The sequence below is a fragment of the Lampetra fluviatilis genome, chromosome 17 (assembly GCF_964198595.1).
Source record: "Lampetra fluviatilis chromosome 17, kcLamFluv1.1, whole genome shotgun sequence".
NCBI lineage: Eukaryota > Metazoa > Chordata > Hyperoartia > Petromyzontiformes > Petromyzontidae > Lampetra > Lampetra fluviatilis.
The window spans coordinates 1,981,214-1,999,368 of NC_136291.1; positions in this window are offsets into that span (position 1 = coordinate 1,981,214).

Consider the following 18,155-nt stretch of genomic DNA (forward strand, 5'->3'; position numbering starts at 1 on the left):
CGTCACCACGGCGCTTGTGCCAGGCTAGGTGCGCCTCCGAGGCTATCGCGTGAAGTGTCGGAGATCTCGCTGACGCTCACCACCAACACGCACACGCTCGCGCATTACCAGCGTGACCGCATTACAGACTTTTTAAAATAGATTATTATTAATAATAATTATTATAAATAAATATACTCACCTCGTGTTCGTATGCGAAATCAAGGCACGTGTTGTTGCTGTTGTTGTGTGCAATAACGCCAAGCAGCAGGCTACCGAATGAAGTGCCCGGTACTAAGGTGGCTATTGATCAGAGCGAGCAGCAGCAGAAGCAGCGGCGTCCAAACGTTTGAGTTTAATTAGCGGATGACACGAGCAGGCGAGTGAGTGGGGATGAGAAGCGACCCCTGAATGCCGCTACTGGATGCTGCTGCTGCTGGTCCGGTCTGCCACCGTGTGGAGGAAACAGGAGGTGGGCTTTGCTGAGTGGCTGTGAGTGACTGTCTCTGTGTGTGTCTGTGAGTGTGCCTGTGTGTGTCTGTGTGTGTGTGTGGGGAGCGGTAATGTAGTGGTTAACGCGCTGGGCTTTGAACCCGGCGACCCGGGTTCGATTCCCGCTCACGGCCAACACCAGTGACGATTATCTGAACCGGTCCTGGGCTTCCCCTAGGTCGACTCAGCCTCAAATGAGTATCTGGTGCGATGTGTAAACATCGCCAAGATGGAGACAAAGGCGGCCGGGCGTGGTACTGGCCACCCACCCCCTCGTGTGTCGTGTCGGCCTTCGCAGGTGCTTGCTAACAGCACTTGCCCCTACAGTTTGTTAAGGCTTTACGGGGGATCTTTGTTTTTGTTGTTGTTTTTGTGTGAGGAGCGGTTAGCGCTATGCTGCGCTACGAATCCAATAACCCGAGTTTGATTCCTGCTCAAGACCAATACCGGTGACGATTATCTGAACCCTCGGTCGACTCAACAGTGCGCGCACGTGTGTGTGTGTGTGTACGTACATTTGTTTGTTGTGTCTGTCTGTATCTGATGTGCAAGTCTGCGTGTGTCTCTCTGTGGCGGGAGTGGAAGTAGAGGAACGACGTTCTAATCAACGAGCGGATCTCGGTGGCGGCTACAACGAAGCAATTTGACACAGTAAAGAGGGCGGGTGGTGCATCTGCCAGTCAGTCATCTCAGTCAGTCATCTCAGTCAGTCGTCTCAGTCAGTCGTCTCAGTCAGTCGTCTCAGTCAGTCATCTCAGTCAGTCATCTCAGTCAGTCAACACATGGCACCTGTGTCTTCTTGCCAGCAGCTAGCCTTCCCAAACTTGCCTCAAAGTGCACCTAGCCTGGTACAAGCGCCGTGTTGACGTCACCGCCACGTCGTGGCCGCTGTGAGTGAGTCGTGTGTCCGGAGGAACGCTGCCGATGAACGACGCGAACGTCCAGAATGTCCTCCTCATTCGAGACGCACGCATCATCACACCTCCTCCTGGCTTCCATAATCCTCATTCTCCTCCTCCTCGAAGATACGGCTGGTGTGACCGTCAACCGCGTCATCAGAACAACATCAGCGGCAGGCCGATACGCGCATCGCCTTTCCAAATGTTAAAGCCGCAAGGGCTTTGCGACTGTGGCGCATGCAACCCGAATTACGGATCGCGTAGTAAACCAACTGCGTTCTGCGCTCCTTCAACAGAGAAACAGCGAAACTCCACGAACTCTTTCGATTTAAAGCTTTCGTGACTGCAGGGATTCATGTTCTTGGTTCTTTCGGTAAAGTCACGTAAAATGGAAATAATAAAATAATAATGAAAAACATAATAAAATAATTCTCACGATGTTTCGGCCACAACGCAAGCAGCCGTCCTCAGGTGAAGAACAGGTCTGTCGACAGAGTCAGACTCTGTCTTCTCGAAAAACGCCGTGATATTACTTTATTATGTTTTATTTTTATTATTTTATTATTTCCATTCTACGTGACTTTACCGAAATAACCAAGAAGATGAATCCACGAACTCTCTCTCTCTCGACATTGGCATCCACGCAGCTCCTGAACAATATTGGCGCCATAGGCAAGAGTTGAATAGTACAGTACAACAAGCGATAGTTCTCGAGTGTTCTCTGTTGCCCGAACGACGCTAGCCCGACTCAGTGAATGTGCACGGGGCTGTTTGCTGGTGTGATCAAGCGAAGCGTGCGGATTCTCTCTGCTCCGACGCACCGCGAAGCCGAGCACAGGTAACGTGAAGTGTGATTAATTTAGCGCGTGTGCGGAACGCTAATTGCTAATTACCCGCCGCTTCGAGCGCTACATAGAAGGTTGTGGGTTCGATCCCGACTCGGACGCCTGTTGTATATTTGGAACTTTGTATGTCTCTCTCCCAGTGGTCGGGCGGATTGTTGTTTTGCTCCGGGTCCTCCGGGTTTTCTCTCCACATTTAGAATGAACGTCCGTTCATATTATTCGGCTGCTGCTATAAATGTCCACGTGATAAGCCACTTCGTTGAGCTATCATCTGTTGCCAGGTCGCTTCTGAAAAATAGCTATACAGCCCAGTGAGTCTTACCAATTAAAACAAAAATAGTTTTAGTCTGAAACAGAGACAGTTGCGACTGAACAACCACAACCCCGCGACCCCTGTAACGGATACAAAGGCAAATGTTCCCCGTATAGCCTTCAGCAGAATGTTGGGGCAAGGGCTGTTAGCGAGCACCTATTTGTGAAATCAGGAACGGTGCACCTGCGGGTGGGCGTGGGGTGGCCAGGACCATGCACGGCCGCCTTTGTCTTTAGCTAAATACTGACAATTAATACACGACGCGCACCCGGCACTCATTTATTTAAGGCTGCGTCGATCTAGGTGAGGCCCAGGTGCGGTTCAGATAATCGTCACTGGTATTGGCCGTGAGCGGGAATCGAACTCGGGTCGCCAGAATCGTAGCGCATTACGTTAACCGCGACTACACGACCACTCCCCCTCACATTGTCCATTCTCGCCAGCATTACGAGCGACGCGGAGACAGAGAGATATAGATAGAGGGATGGGGAGATACAAAGACGGACGATGAATGGGCGCCGCGTGGCTGAAGCTCCGCTTGAACACAAAGCCGCAGTTGACGAAGAAGTCTGTGAAGATTTCGAGTCTGCTCATGATGACGATGTTAATGATCTCCCTGTTCCCGCCCCCTCCACCCATCCCTGTCCCTCCCCTGCCCTTCTAGTGACCCCGCGAGTAGCCTTCAAGCGCTGTCGCTCATCCTTCCGTACTCGTGTCACGCCCCCGTCAACTCCAACATTCCTTTCTGCGTCGCCGTTTTCTAAGCTTTATAAATATAGAATTATATTGGATCACGGATAATTACGCTACGTTTTTGCTTTTTTTTTTCATTCAACCAGGTAAGGCCCACTGAGCTGTATAGCTTCTCTTTCAGAAGCGACGTGGCTATCACAAATGACAGCACAACGAAGAGGCTTATCATCGTGTGGAAATGTATAGTAGCCAAATACTCTGAACGCGTGATGTTGCTTCGAAATGTGTAGGCAAAAAACCGGACGACCCGGAGAAAAATCCACGCGACCACGGGGAGACAGGAGATACAAACTCCAAATATAGAGCAGGCGTCAGGGTCGGGATCGAACCGACGATCTCCTGCATGCCGAGAGAGAGAGAGACAAAGAGGGACGAGGAGCCGCAATGAATGGGCGAGGGGCGATGGTGGTGGGCAAGGTTGGCACGAGCGAGGCAGGGCGTGCCGTCACAGCGACAGAGAGAGAGGGAGAGACACTCGAGCCGAGTCAGCACGAAGACTCGATTCATAAACTATTCATGATCATTCCTGCTTAATGCGATACAATCCGAGATGCATTCAAAAACTCATTTTTGATTAATCACCATCATCAGACCTCTCCATCTCCGCGCTTAGCGCTTCGTATGGAATTAAATAACTAAATAATATTTTCTTAAACGTTCAAAACGTTGTGCTTATTATTGCCCCTTCTTCTTTAATGGGGCTGGGGGCGGGCTGGTGGGGGGGGGGTAATTCAGTTTACGAAAAGAGTAATTCGAGATGGCACGGACGTTCGCAAGGGGATTGTATTGTTCGCTCTCCCTATAAAATGCTGTAATCTCTGAGAGCCATGCTTTTGTCGCGTGAAATATTTAAAATATATATAAATACACGTGTTTTTTCATATACACAACAATTTTTACGTGTTCATACAGGGCATCGCGTTTGTTGTTGCCAGGTCAAACTGCCGCAGCGACCGGTGCAGCACCTCGTGGTGCAACAACGCTGATCCATGTTTAGGCAGAAGCGTCCTGGTGGACTCAGCGGTTCGGATCCGCTGTGGCCGGCACCGCTCAGATTCTGGGTTCGATTCCGTGTCTCAGCCTCTTGCCTGTGATGTTAAAGCTGGTTAGCAAGTGCAGTGAGTTGATGGTCTCAGCGAGGTCACCAGTGACTTACACAGAGACCCATAGACGCACATAGAGAGCCATCGACTCACATCGAGACCCATAGAGCCACATTGACTAAGTCGTGTTTAAACCGGTTTCTTAAGTGGAGTGAGTTGGTGGTATCGGCAAGGTCACCAATCACTTACACAGAGACCCAGCGACGTACATAGAGACCCATGGACTCATCTAAAGACCCATAGAGTCACATAGGCTAAGTTGCAATTAAACTTGAGTGAGTTGATGGTGCGCACACTGAAATGCTACATCTGGTCAATTTTGCTGTACTGAGTAGAGACGTGGACACTGACAACAACAGCAACAAAAAGGCTCGAAGCTTTCGAGATGTGGCTGTATCGAAGAATGCTGAAAATCCCATGGACAGCCAAAACCACCAATACACAAGTTCTGCAAGATATGGGCACTGACAGGCAACTGCTGAAGACCGTCATTAGCAGGAAGTGTTACTACCTAGGCCACATTGCCCGAAACGACCACAAATACCAGCTATTAAAGCAAATCCTGGAAGGAAAAATCGAAGGGAAAAAACGACCAGGACGGCCGAAAACGGCATGGCTCAGTAACATCAAAACATGGCTACAATTAACAACAGCAGCACAAACTCTACACGCCGTGCTAGACCGGGACCAATATCATCGTGAAGTCGCACACGCCGTTAGGCAGCACTAAAGAAGAAGAGTTGATGGTATGGGCCAGGTCACCAATCACATACATAGATACCCACAGGAGCATATAGAAACTACTCATAAAATCGCATAGAGACTCATAGACTCACATATACCGAGTTGTAATTAAACCGGGTTCTTGAGTGGAGTGAGTTGATGGTATCGGCCGTGTCTCCGATGACTGTCTGGTTTGTCACTTAAATTGAACTGAATTCCTCCAGTTCTGAGAATTTCAAAAAAATATATCTGCTCGACTGTCACGGCACGAACATTACTCTCACTGGCAGAGCGGACGGGAAAATAAAGGGTCGCTACTTTGTAGACCAGAGGCTATCCTTAAAGGCGTCTCAGCAGTAGGTCTATAATATCCCGTTCCATATACCGCTCTTTCTCCATGTTAAACTATTTTATTTTACCATTGTTTTCTTCTCTCTCTTTAATCTTTATGTTCCACGAGATGATTGACCGTTCATTTTTTCAGGTTCTCCTTTAGGTCCTCTCAGCCTAAAAAACGAGTGCCTGGTGCATTGAACAAAAAATTCAGCAGCACCGAGGGAGACAAATACGGCCGAGCGTGGTGACGTCTAAACGCCACGACTTCCTCCTGTGTCGTAGCGACCTCGACCGGTGCTCGCTGACAGCACTCGCGACCAGAGACCACGTCAGAAGGCTACACGGGGCGGCTTTGCCTCTATACGTACTGCGTATGTGTCATATTCTGATCGTGAGCCCGCTTTCCGGTATCGCTTCTTTCAAATTGAATTGCGCTGCGTGCCACGGGGCAGAGGTCGCAAACGGGTTTTGATTCCATACCCGTACCCGGCCGCACCAGGGTCGCAAACGGGTAACCGTACCCGGCCGGGTACCCGTACGCTACCCGTACCCTACCCGAAATGAGTGACAAACGGTTACTCACCGGTGACTCACGGCCTACCCGTACCCGGCCGGACCAGGGTCGCAAACGGGTACCCGTACCCGGCCGGGTACGGGTATCCGGGTATCGGGTAGGGTACGGGTATCGGGTACCCGTTTGCGACCTCTGCTACGGGGTGATTCGCGGCTAGCGACGACTCTCGCGGTTCCCTGCCACGGTTGCTTTCGTGACTGCAGGGATTCATTTTCTTGGTTCTTTCGCTAAAGTCACGTAGAAGGGAAATAATAAAATAATAAAAGTAAAACATAATAACATACAATTCTCACGACGTTTCGGCCACAACGCAAGCAGCCGTCCTCAGGTGAAGAACAGGTCTGTCGGAAAGACAGCGTCTGAATGAACACCACCAAGCTTGGCAGCGTATATTTAAGCTGGGTTAGGGGAGGAAGGGCGCCTTGACAAAGCAATTTGTATATCAACAGAGGAATTTAGCATATTTATGGAAAATTCAGATATGGGATTAGTCACTACTTGTGGAATGCGTAGGAGGGGAGGGGGGGTTCTCAAAGTCATATTATGCCCGTACATTATGTAGGATTAGCAGCAACAACCCGCAACGCTTTACGCACATGACCGCGTCTCGAAATCCAAACCGCGTTCCGCCTGGGCAGTGGTCGGATCGCTGCGTGCGGTTTAAATTCACTCGACAAGCGGCCGTGCGGTCAGACGTGGGACAACAATGTGCGTATCCTGTGTGTGTGTCTGTCTGTACTGCGTGACTCAGCCTCAAGTGAGTAACTGGTGCGATGTGTAAGCATCGCCACTAGGGAGACAAAGGCTGCCGGGCGTGGTGTTGGCCACCCATCACCTCGTGTGCCGTGCCGGCCTTCATAGGTGCTCGCTAACAACACTTGCCCCTACAGTCCGTTAAGGCTATACGGGGGATCTTTGTCTTTGTACTGCGTGAGCTACTCGGCAGGTAGCCGTCTCACACACAGAGATACGTACGCACGTAAACACGTACACAGATATACATACTCGTAGAAATACAGCTATATATATACAGAGATGCAACACTGTTTGTGTGATGTGCGCGTACTGCGTGTGGGCTGCGTGCGTACTGTTTGGGCTGCGCCTGCGTGCTGTGTGCGTACTGTGCATACTGCATGTATACTGCGTGTGTACTGTGTGTGTACTGTGTGTGTGCTGTGTGTGTGCTGTGCATACTGCATGTGTACTGTGTGTGTGTTTTGTGTGTGTATTGTGTGTGCTTTGTGTGCACTACGTGTGCACTGTGTGTGTGCTGTGTATACTGCATGGGTACTGTGTGTGTGTTCTGTTTGTGTACTGTGTGTGTACTGCGTGTGTACTGTGTGTGCTGTGTGTGCACTGTGTTCTGTGTGTGTACTGTGTGTGTACTGTGTGTGCTGTGTATACTGCGTGTGTACTGTGTGTGTGCTGTGTATACTGCGTGTGTGCTGTGTGTGTACTGTGTCCTGTGTGTACTGTGTGTGTGTGCTGTGTGTACTGTGTGTGTACTGCGTGCACTACTCGCGAGGCCGCTGTCTCCTCGTGTAGTTTCGCTTCGTGCGATATTTCTTTGCAACGCATCTCCGACTGCTACTACTCCTACCGCGCGCAGCCAGGTGAACATGCAATCCGTTCACATGGTTGAGACGGAGTGATGGTGAGACCAGCTCGTGGATGATCACATCACAGGCTCGTCGTGAGAGGGGGCTTGGGGAGGAGGTCACAAAGCCTTCATCCAACAGTCGATTGACCATACTTGTTGTTGACGATGATGACGACGATGATCATGATGATCGTGAATCTCTCAACTCGCCCACTTCAATTGAATACATGCAGGTACCCGAGCCAAGGGGTCGGATACCTGCGGCTCTGGAGATGCACGCGGCTCTTGAAGGACTGCTGCTTTACGAAGTTACGCGACATGTATTGGCGGCTCTTGAAATATAGATATATTTTTGTTACCAAATTTGACAAAAAAATGTGCCCCTCCTTATTGTCTTCGTTTTGCCGACCCTCTGCCCGAGCCGATCGAGGAATAAAGCATCCTCCGGCTTGTTAATCTCGCGTGAGTCGGGGGGGGGGGCGTGATGGAAGCACGCAGTTGCCCGGACTGACCATCAGGGCGGCAGTCTCCGTGTGGGGGGGGGGGGGGGAATTGTAAATGTGATCAGAGTAGAACAATCTATATTATTACATATTATATTAGTATAATAAAATATCTACGTATTTTTTTTATTCGCATGTTTTATTGCCTCTAACGTGTTCTCTTCATCGCTTGCTGACGCTCTACGGTTATCATCAAGTCCCAAAATTCGTCAGGCCCGAAACGAAACTGCCTCTCACCGGCCCCATCTGTTGTGTTGTTGTTGTTGTTAGCAGCCCAACGGGTCAACGAGATAGCACGGCAAGATCAAGGTTCAATAAACACATACATACATACATAAATGAACAAATAGTCAAAGGGTTATATTAATAAACTAATAAAGTCGTCACATCACAACGCGAAGGGAACTCCACACTCGCCCCAAACTTCGCGGACCGGTGTTGTTTTCCAAAATGCCTGGGCCGATTTCTGTTGTTGTTGTTGGTTTGTAGTTCCCAGTCCGTCTCTGAGTCGAGTATTGCGAAAGGCGAGTACCGTGAGTCGGAAACGTGACCCCCCCCCCCCCTCTGCCCTTCTCCCTCGCTGCCTGCCCGGCACGCATCACGGGTAATTGCTTTCAAGCACTTACCCTACCACCTGTCGCCATTCATTGCGTGTCCGCTCCCCATTACCGCTCCATAAACTTTTACATTAGCACCCGGGCAATATATAGAGAAAGATACAGTGTGTGTGTGTGTAAAGGGATGCTGTAACGGCCGCCGCACCCGTCGTTGTTATAGTTAGCACGTTGGGACTCTAGCAAAGCAGAGATCTCCGGTGAAAATTCGATTTGCCGGAGCAACTCTGCGGCAGTTACAATAAGAGAGCAAGCATCTTAAACACGTGGCTCTGGGTATCTCTGTGAGTGTATGGGTCTCTCTGTGAGTGTATGGGTCTCTCTGTGATAGTATGGGTATCTCTGTGAGTGTATGGGTCTCTCTGTGAGTGTATGGGTATCTCTGTGAGTGTATGGTTCTCTCTGTGATAGTATGGGTCTCTCTGTGATAGTATGGGTCTCTCTGTGAGTGTATGGGTCTCTCTGTGAGTGTATGGGTCTCTCTGTAAGTGTATGGGTCTCTCTGTGAGTGTATGGGTCTCTCTGTGAGTGTATGGGTCTCTTTGTGATAGTATGGGTCTCTCTGTGATAGTATGGGTCTCTCTGTGAGTGTATGGGTCTCTCTGTGAGTGTATGGGTCTCTCTGTGAGTGTATGGGTCTCTCTGTGAGTGTATGGGTCTCTCTGTGAGTGTATGGGTCTCTCTGTGATAGTATGGGTCTCTCTGTGATAGTATGGGGCTCTCTGTGAGTGTATGGGTCTATCTGTGAGTGTATGGGTCTCTTTGTGAGTGTATGGGTATCTCTGTGAGTGTATGGGTCTCTCTGTGAGTGTATGGGTCTTTCTGTGAGTGTATGGGTCTCTCTGTGAGTGTATGGGTATCTCTGTGATAATATGGGTCTTTCTGTGAGTGTATGGGTCTATGTTTGATTCTATAAATTGCTGTGAGTCGATGGGCCTCGGTGTAGATCTGTGATTCTATAGGTGTCTGTGATTCTATGGGTCTCCGCAATTATATGGGTCTCTCTGCAATCATATTGGTTTCGCTGTGAGTCGAAGGGTCTCTGTAATTATATTGGCCACTGTGAGTCTATGGGGCTCTCTGTGAGCCTGTGGGTCTCTCTTATTCTTATTCATTGATGTCATCGTCAAATCGCTTCACTTGAACTCCCCGTGCAATCACATGACGGCTGATAACCGGATTCTAACACGCGGTATCACGACACTGATGCCTCAAATGTCTCTCTGTCACGGCCATTATCAACCCTCCGAGCATCCTCAGTTACAGTTTCATCCGTTTGTGTGTGTTTGTGGAGGTTTCTTTCACGTTTCATTGACGTTCTCAGCGGGCGAATCGCACGCCACGAGGAAGAATAGAATATTCGCTCAAGATCGGTGGCTAAGAGATGTTAACTACCTCGCCTGGTATACAGGAGGTCGTGGGTTTGATCCCGACCCTGCGTGTCTGTCTCTCTGGCCGTGATCGCGTGGAATTTTCACCGGGTTCCTCCGGTTTTTCCCTCCATATTTAGAATCAGCATCACGCGTTTAGAGCCGTTGGCTGCGATACATTTCCACACGATGATGATGATGATGAACCGCTTCGTTGGACTATCACTTGTGATAGTTAGGTCGCTTCTGGAAAAGAAATATGTAGCTCAGTGGGCCTTACCTGGGGAAAAAAATATGTAGTTTTTAGTTGAGTTTAATAGATCGGCCCACGTTTACCCCAAGTGCCTCCTCCTCCACCTCCTCCACCTCCTCTTCCTCTACCTCCTCCACCTCCTCCTGCTACTGCTGCTGCTGCTCAAATCCATCGCTGACGCTGACAGCTGTGGCATCATCGCTTCGCTCCTCCACCCTGTCCCCAAGTACATTTGATGAATGGCAACTTCATTGAAGTGGACACAGTCGAATACTCGCCCAGCGTTTCCAGTGCGAGTGCCATTTGAATGTTCCTCGCGGTAACAACAACAACAACAAAATTGTAGATTTCGCTGGGGTGGGGGGTAGCGGGTAGAGGTGGGGCGACCCGAGTTCGATTCCCGCTCACGGCTACCAACACCATAGACGATTATCTATACCAGTCCTGGGCCTCCCACTATGTCGACTCAAATGAATACCTGCTTCTTGTTTTCTGTTTCGTTTATTAACTTTCCCCCCGCACCTCTGATTATCACGGTTGGCTACGTACGGTGCGAAAGAAGTTCAACGTGCCTACATCGCCACTGGGTAGACGAAGGCGGCTAGGTGTGGTGCTGGCCGCCTCCACCTCGACACCCCCCTCACCTCCACGTGCACCGTGACGGCCTTCGCAGGTGCCACTCGCGAACAGCACTTGCCCCAACCGGTCTGCCGAAGGCTACACGGGTGATCTTTGTATTCGTAGGCTGCGAGAGATGAGGAGGGTTATTGTCGGGAGTGAAGGATCTACTTAATTATCGAGCCGCCCTTACTGCGCGCGAAGAGCCAGGGCTTCGTGTGTAAAAATTGATTCAGACGCGCGGCTCTGGGAGGGTCAGGAACTCAGGGGAGAGGTTTTTTTTCAACACCCCCCTCCTCCTCGTCTCCCTTCCACACACACACACGCACCAGAAAAATTAGCCGGGAGCTCTCTCCTCCCGTGTGTGTGTGTGCGTGCAGGCGTGTGTGTGTGTGCGTGCAAGCTTGTGTGTGCGTGCAGGCTTGTGTGTGTGTGTGTGTGCGTGCAGGCTTGTGTGTGTATGTGGCACAGTTGGGAGCCATCCCGGTCAGTCAACACACGGCACCTGGGACTGTCCCGTGACCTCCTGCCAGCAGCGAGCCTTCAACACTTCACGTGATAGCCTCAGAGTCCACCTAGCCTGGCACAAGCGCCGTGGTGACGTCACCGCCACTGAGTGGGGGACAGCGATTCACGTTTACGGCCAACACCAATGACGATTGTCTGAACCAGTCCTGGGCTTCTCCTAGGACGACTCAGCCTGAGACGTGTACCTGGTCCGATGTACCTTCGTGGTGCCGGCCACGCACATCCTCGTGTGCCGTACCGATCTTCATAGGTGTTCGCTAACAGCACTTGCCCCAACATTCTGTTAAAGGCTATAGGGGAATCTTTGTCTTTGGAATTACATCACCTGCCCTTCTCACACAGTTTTCCTCTGGGCGTGAGGTTCACACCTCGGTCACCCCACGGGCCCTTCCCCTGCCTACCTCAATGACTTCTCGTGACCGTGATGGATGGTGTGAGCCAATTGATATGTTCTCTGCGAGAAGAAAATCGTGGCTGGCGAGCGTCCATCTCAAACGTTTCGCCCTATAGAGTCGCCTGCCTGCCTGCCTCAGGGTCACTGCATTAGAGGCGACAGTGAGCATGTAATACAATAATTAGATTAATGCCGAACATAGCACCGACATCCACTGTGGGTGTATAGCCTTAGCGTGTCTCCCTCTCTCTCTCTCTCTCATCAGCATCATCAGCCATGGTCAATCCGCTGCTGGCCTGCGCAGTCGGTCACCATCTCTCACGGGGGTCCTGCGGTGTAACAATCCATCCAACAGCTACCATACGAGTTGATCTCATCGCTCCATCTCCGCGGTGGACGCGCTCTCGGGCGCGTTCCCTCCTTTGGCTTCCACTCCGTCGTTAGTCTCGACCACCGGACATCGTCGCTTCGAGCGACGAGTCCGGTCCGGACCTACTTCAACGTCAAGGTCGTTTTATTTCACCTGCTCCCAATGTAAGTGCACAGCACGCCGGTTGGCAGCCTCCTCCACCTTGGCCCGGCCTGCCGATCAGCCAGAGTGAGGCCCATGCAGTCCATCACGTGAGTCGTCCTGCCGAGGGAACCTCGTTGTTCCATGCAACACCTGTAACCAGAGCCACCCCCATATAGAGCGGGGGTCTCCAACCACCGGGCCGCGGACCGGTCACGTGGCCTGTTAGGAACCGGGCCGCGCAGCAGCAGCAGCAGGTGAGAGAGCGGTGAGTCCGCGCGTGGCCCGCCCCCATTGTTTTATTATTGACCACTTCCGTCCGCGCCTCTTTCCCGCACTTGTCACAGTCACAGTGTTGGTAAGCCCACAAGCTGCTAATCCCTGGCCACAATGAGTAAAAAACTAACGTCGCTGGAGAGCTTCTTTGAAAAGAGGAAAAGAGCCAATGATGAACCCCCCCGCCCCCCGGTCCGTGAAAAAAGATTGTCTTCCACAAAACCGGTGCCTGGTGCCAAAAAGGTTGGGGACGGCTGCCCTAGAGGACGGCGAATCGGAGCGAGCCCCCCGGGCCCCGCACTTTGGAGGGGAGTGGGCGCACACTGTGAGTTGCCCCGGAACCCGCTTGAGATCGTCCTGGCTGTAACGCACCAACACGGCTGTTTACGACCTTCTGCCTTGCCACCCCATCACCACGTCTCCCCTCCGCCTCATCGTGACATGGGCGTGGCCACTCGCCCTCTCAGTGACCCCCACACTCAATACCCCCCCCCCACACACAGACCACCACGAACTCGACAGGCAGACCTCGCTTAGCGCTCAGGATGCGTTCCTGGCGAGGTGAGCGCTAATCGAATCGGTGCTAAAAGAGAGTCGGTTATGCCGTTGAACCGTGCGACGTATTTAACAATGTTAACGACATTCTCCGGAATATAAGACGCACTCTCTCCTCCGTGTTTCAAAGTCGATAGGTTTTTTTTTTTATTGGGGGCGGTGGGGGGGGATTGTGAGTCTCATCATCCGGTACGTGTATTCGTCTATGTCAACCTGTTGATGTTTCGAGACCAGGAGGATACGTCTCGTTCGCAGCAGGGACTTGGGGGTTCGACCAAAAACAACCGAGGGCAGTTGTGCCACGAGAGTGACACGTCTGTGTCACTTCATTGACACCCGCCACAAGTTAAATTTCGATTTAAAGCTTTCGTGACTGCAGGGATTCATCTTCTTGGTTCTTTCGGTGAAGTCTGAATGGTCTCTGTCTTCTCGACAGACCTGTTCTCCACCTGAGGACGGCTGCTTGCGTTGTGGCCGAAACGTCGTGATAATTATTTTATTATATTTTATTTTTATTATTTTATTACTTCCATTCTACGTGACTTTACCGAAAGAACCAAGAAGACCGCCACAATTTGTTTTTTTTTCGTGCGGGGGGGGGGGCAGGGTCGCGTCTTACTCTCCGGCAGCAGCTGATGATTCTGGACGACAACGGCGGTCGGCTGTGAGCAGTGCGTGGCGCGCGATGGACAACAGCGGGAGGGGAAACTTTCGGATTGCGACCGACGCGAGCGCACGGGGTTCGTGGTGGAAAAAAAACCCCGCCAACTAATTACTCTAACGCGGGACTAATGAAGACTAATTAAGGCCGGGCGAGCTCCCAGCAGCTGTAATTAACGCGTTCTGGTACCTCTCCCCCCCCAGCCTCCACACCCCTCCTCCTCCTACTACGACCCCCCCCACACACACCGCCCCCGCCTCTCTCCCATCCTCGACATCAGCCACTGTCCCTGCGACTGAATCATTGTTATCGAGATGTCGCGGTGATCGGACGAAGATAGGCGGACAGCAACCTGCGGCTCCTGAGCCGCATGCGGCTCTTTAAGGACCGCTGCTTCGTGACGTTATAAACACGCATTTGCGACTCTTGAACTATTGAGAATTCGAAAAAAATGTCTCTCTTATTTTTAGATCTTTCGGTAAAGTCACGTATAAGGGAAATAATAAAATAATATATTGTTTTATATTAATATTATTTTATTATTTCCCTTCTACGTGACTTTACCGAAAGAACCAAGAATATGAATCCCTGCAGTCACGAAAGCTTTAAATCAAAAATGTCTCTCTTCTTGTTTTTTTTGGCTGCCAAGCCCTGTTTAGAGTATTTGGCTGCTGTTGATTTCCACACGATGATGAGCCACTTCGTTGAGCTGCCATTTGTGGCCAGGTCGCTTCTGCAACAACAAAAAACCTACATAGCTCAGTGGGCCTTACCTAGTAAAATAAAAAAAATAAAAATATGGCGGTAATAGTATAAGTAGCGATGGCCGTGGGCGTAGAATCGGGAATCGAACTCGGGTCGCCGGGTTCACCGAAACACAAGAATAGCGAAACCTGCCACTCTCTACGCCCTTCACACCCCACTCCCTGTCCCCCCTGCTTCTTACCCCCCTCCCCCACGCACACCCCCCGTGTTGCCTTGTTACCTATTTAACCGGCCGGCCGGGCCACGGCTTCATTAAGGTGTTACTGGACTCATTACAGTGCATTTCTTCTGACCGGGATAATTGCTCTCACGACGATGTCCTTGCCAATTAAGGGTCGGGCCGCGCTGATTGGTGACCCCCCCCCCCCCCGGAGGGACCTCCACACACACGCGGAGCCTCGGCGTTGGTTCCCCGGAGGGGTCGGGGTGGGGGGTGGGGGAAGAGAGGGACGTGCGGGGGGGGGGGGTAAAGGGAGAGGGGGAAGGAGGTGATGAGGTGGATGCGTGAAGCTTAAGAGGAGATGAGGGATGAGAGAGGGGGATTGGGGGGGGGGGGGGCGTGTTTGAAAGTATTATTACATCTCTTGTGTAGAGGTGTGACCACTGCCCGTGATATTGTGCCCTACAGCACAGGTGTGAATTTGCAGGTACATGCACGTATATGCCACAGAGCGCTCTGCGCAGGTGTTAATGGACACACAGGTGAGCGGGTGAAAGTGTCACAGGTAGAACGCGACATCGCCATGCGTTTGGCTTTAAACTATTTTTGGTCTTTCCCCCCCCCACCCCCCAGTGCTAACCCCGCTCGTGCCATTGGTGAAAAGTGTCGTCACGCAACAAAGCGTACGTTCGAGAACGGCCCGCGGATGTGGATATCACAGAACTACCACTTCAATGCATTTTTTAAGTGACCTCTATTCCGCACGGTAGTTGTCTTACATATAGACTCGCCCCGTCATAGAAACGAGGAATTTCCACCTCTGCCTCTGTAGGGCTGTAAATAAACGGAAGATGAGCACCAACGCCTCAATGCTCATTTGGGTAGCAGGAAATTATATTTATTCCACACCTCCGATTTTCACGGTGGGCTACGTACGGTGCGAAAGACGTTCAACATACACTCCATAACAACCGAAACACCGGGAGAAAACCCATGCGTGCTACAATGGAGCGCCGATCCAATTGAATGATTATAATGATTATTTTATAATAATTATGCTAAATATATGCAGTGGAACTTACAATTTACGAGTGTATGTTGACTTTTTTTCGCACCGTACGTAGCCAACCGTGCAAATTGGATGTGCTTGGGAAGAACAACAAACTCAACACAAAAAAGCAGTTCTAACGAAATTTGTTTTCAATCTAGATGATTTAAAAGTGCGTATAGCTCCAGTGGCTTACTAATAGGGCCTCGTCATTGTCACAACGTTGAATGTTGTTAAATTCTTAACGTTCATTTATTCATGTGTATACTGTATTTATACTAATTGGGGAAGCGATGATGGGGTGTCGTGATGGCGAGATGTTAACTCCATCGCCTGGTGTACAGGAGATCGTAGGTTCGATGTTGACCATGGCGCCTGTATATTTTGAGTTTGCATGTCTCTTTCCCCGTGGTCGCGTGTATTTTTTTTTTCTCCGAGTCCTCGGGCTTTTCCCTCCACATTTAGAAACACGCGTTTAGACTCTACAAATTAGAACGTTTGCCTGCTATGCATTTCCACATGGCAAGCCACTTCGTTGAGCTATAATTTGTGGGCAGGTGGCTTCTGATTTTTTTTATAGCTCAGTGGTCCTTACCTGGTAAAATGAATTTAAAAAAATTAGTTATTAATAAGTCATTACTTTTTTTACGAGGGATGAGGATGTAGAAGGGGACTGCTCCGAGGGTTCATAATTATAATCGTTATAATGATTATAATAACTGAGGCCGAGACATGGAGCTGGCACAGCTGATATCCTGGGTTCGAATTCGCGGGTCAGACGCCCCAAGGGCAGCGACGTGATGGTCTCAGCCCGGTTACCCAACGACCGAATGACCTCGAAAAAACAAAGCCATCAACAGACGTTATTTAGCAGGAGGGTGCGGTGGGGTGGGGGTAATGTTGGAGAGGTAGGAGAGGCGGAGGGTGGAGGACGTGATGCGGGCAGGCGGGAGGGAGAACATGGGAGTAGAGAGATGATGTTGTGGGTGGGGGTGATTGTGTAAGGGATGGGCTCCGCGTTCTACCGTCTGTCCTTCTGCACGATGTCCGACGTTTCGCTGCATACGTGGCGAATCCAGTTCCTGAGCAATCTCCCACTACTTAGGTGCGAACATTCGTGCCGAACAACGCGCGGCACCACCCGAAAACGCACCGAAACTCATCCTTAAGAGGGTGTGGGAGGTGGTGGTGGGGGGGTGTAGGTGTGAATCCAGGGGGACAATCAGTTTCACCTGCGTGGAGACCCCACGCGCTCATCCCCCGGACCTCCACAGCACGCCTCCGTGTGCCCCCTGGGGTCCCCAACTGTCACGCCGGCTGGCCGGGATTCTCGTTAGCTTCATTAGCCCAGTGACAAGTCCGGATTCACAGTTCGCTTGCTTATTAATCTAATTTAAATACCAGACAGCTGATTAGGACGACCCTGTTTTCCAGAACCGTCATCGTCGTCTTCGGCCCTGTGCGGTAGTGCGCAGACTGCGAATGTGGAGTGGCAATCGCCATCATCGTGATTATCATCGAACGTGTTAGTTCTTACGTGAGCTATAATCGTCGTCGTGATCATCATCATGATTATTATTTAAGCATAGTAATCATCATCACGTTCACATCCATTAATATCATCATTGCCATATCCTCATTGTATCTGTCGTCATTATTGTGGGTCGCCGCGGTGGCGAGATGTTATCTCCCTCGACTGGTATGCAGGAGGTCGTGGATTCGATCCCGATCTTGACACCTGGATATTTGGAGTCTGCACGTTCTCCCCGTGGTCGCGTTGATTTTTCTCCGCGTCCTCCGGGTTTTCCCTCCACATTTAGAATCAACATGCGTTTAAAGTATTTGTCTGCTGTCCATTCCCACGTAACGAGCCACTTTGTTGAGCTATCCTTTGTGGGCAGGTCGCTTCTGAAAAAACGAGCTATAAAGTAGGTGGCCTTAACAGGTAAAATAAAATAGTTTAGTTTGAAATATAACAATTATTGTCATCATGTTGTCTTCATTATCGTTATCGTCTATTCATTCACGTACTCTTTATTGAAATCAACACTCATCATCATCACCAGCACCATCATTGCTATTATCAATACGTTAATCGTATCGTGAGTATTATCAACACCGTGCCCAACATCGTAACCAACCCGCACTGATCAGCGTGCTGAAGTCTGGTCAAACAACCGTCAATGCGTTGGAATACCATCAACCAGCAGTGGATTGACAAAGGGGTGTACATTCGTGTTATTGTTATAATATCACGACACGGCTCGTGTGGCCAGGAGCAC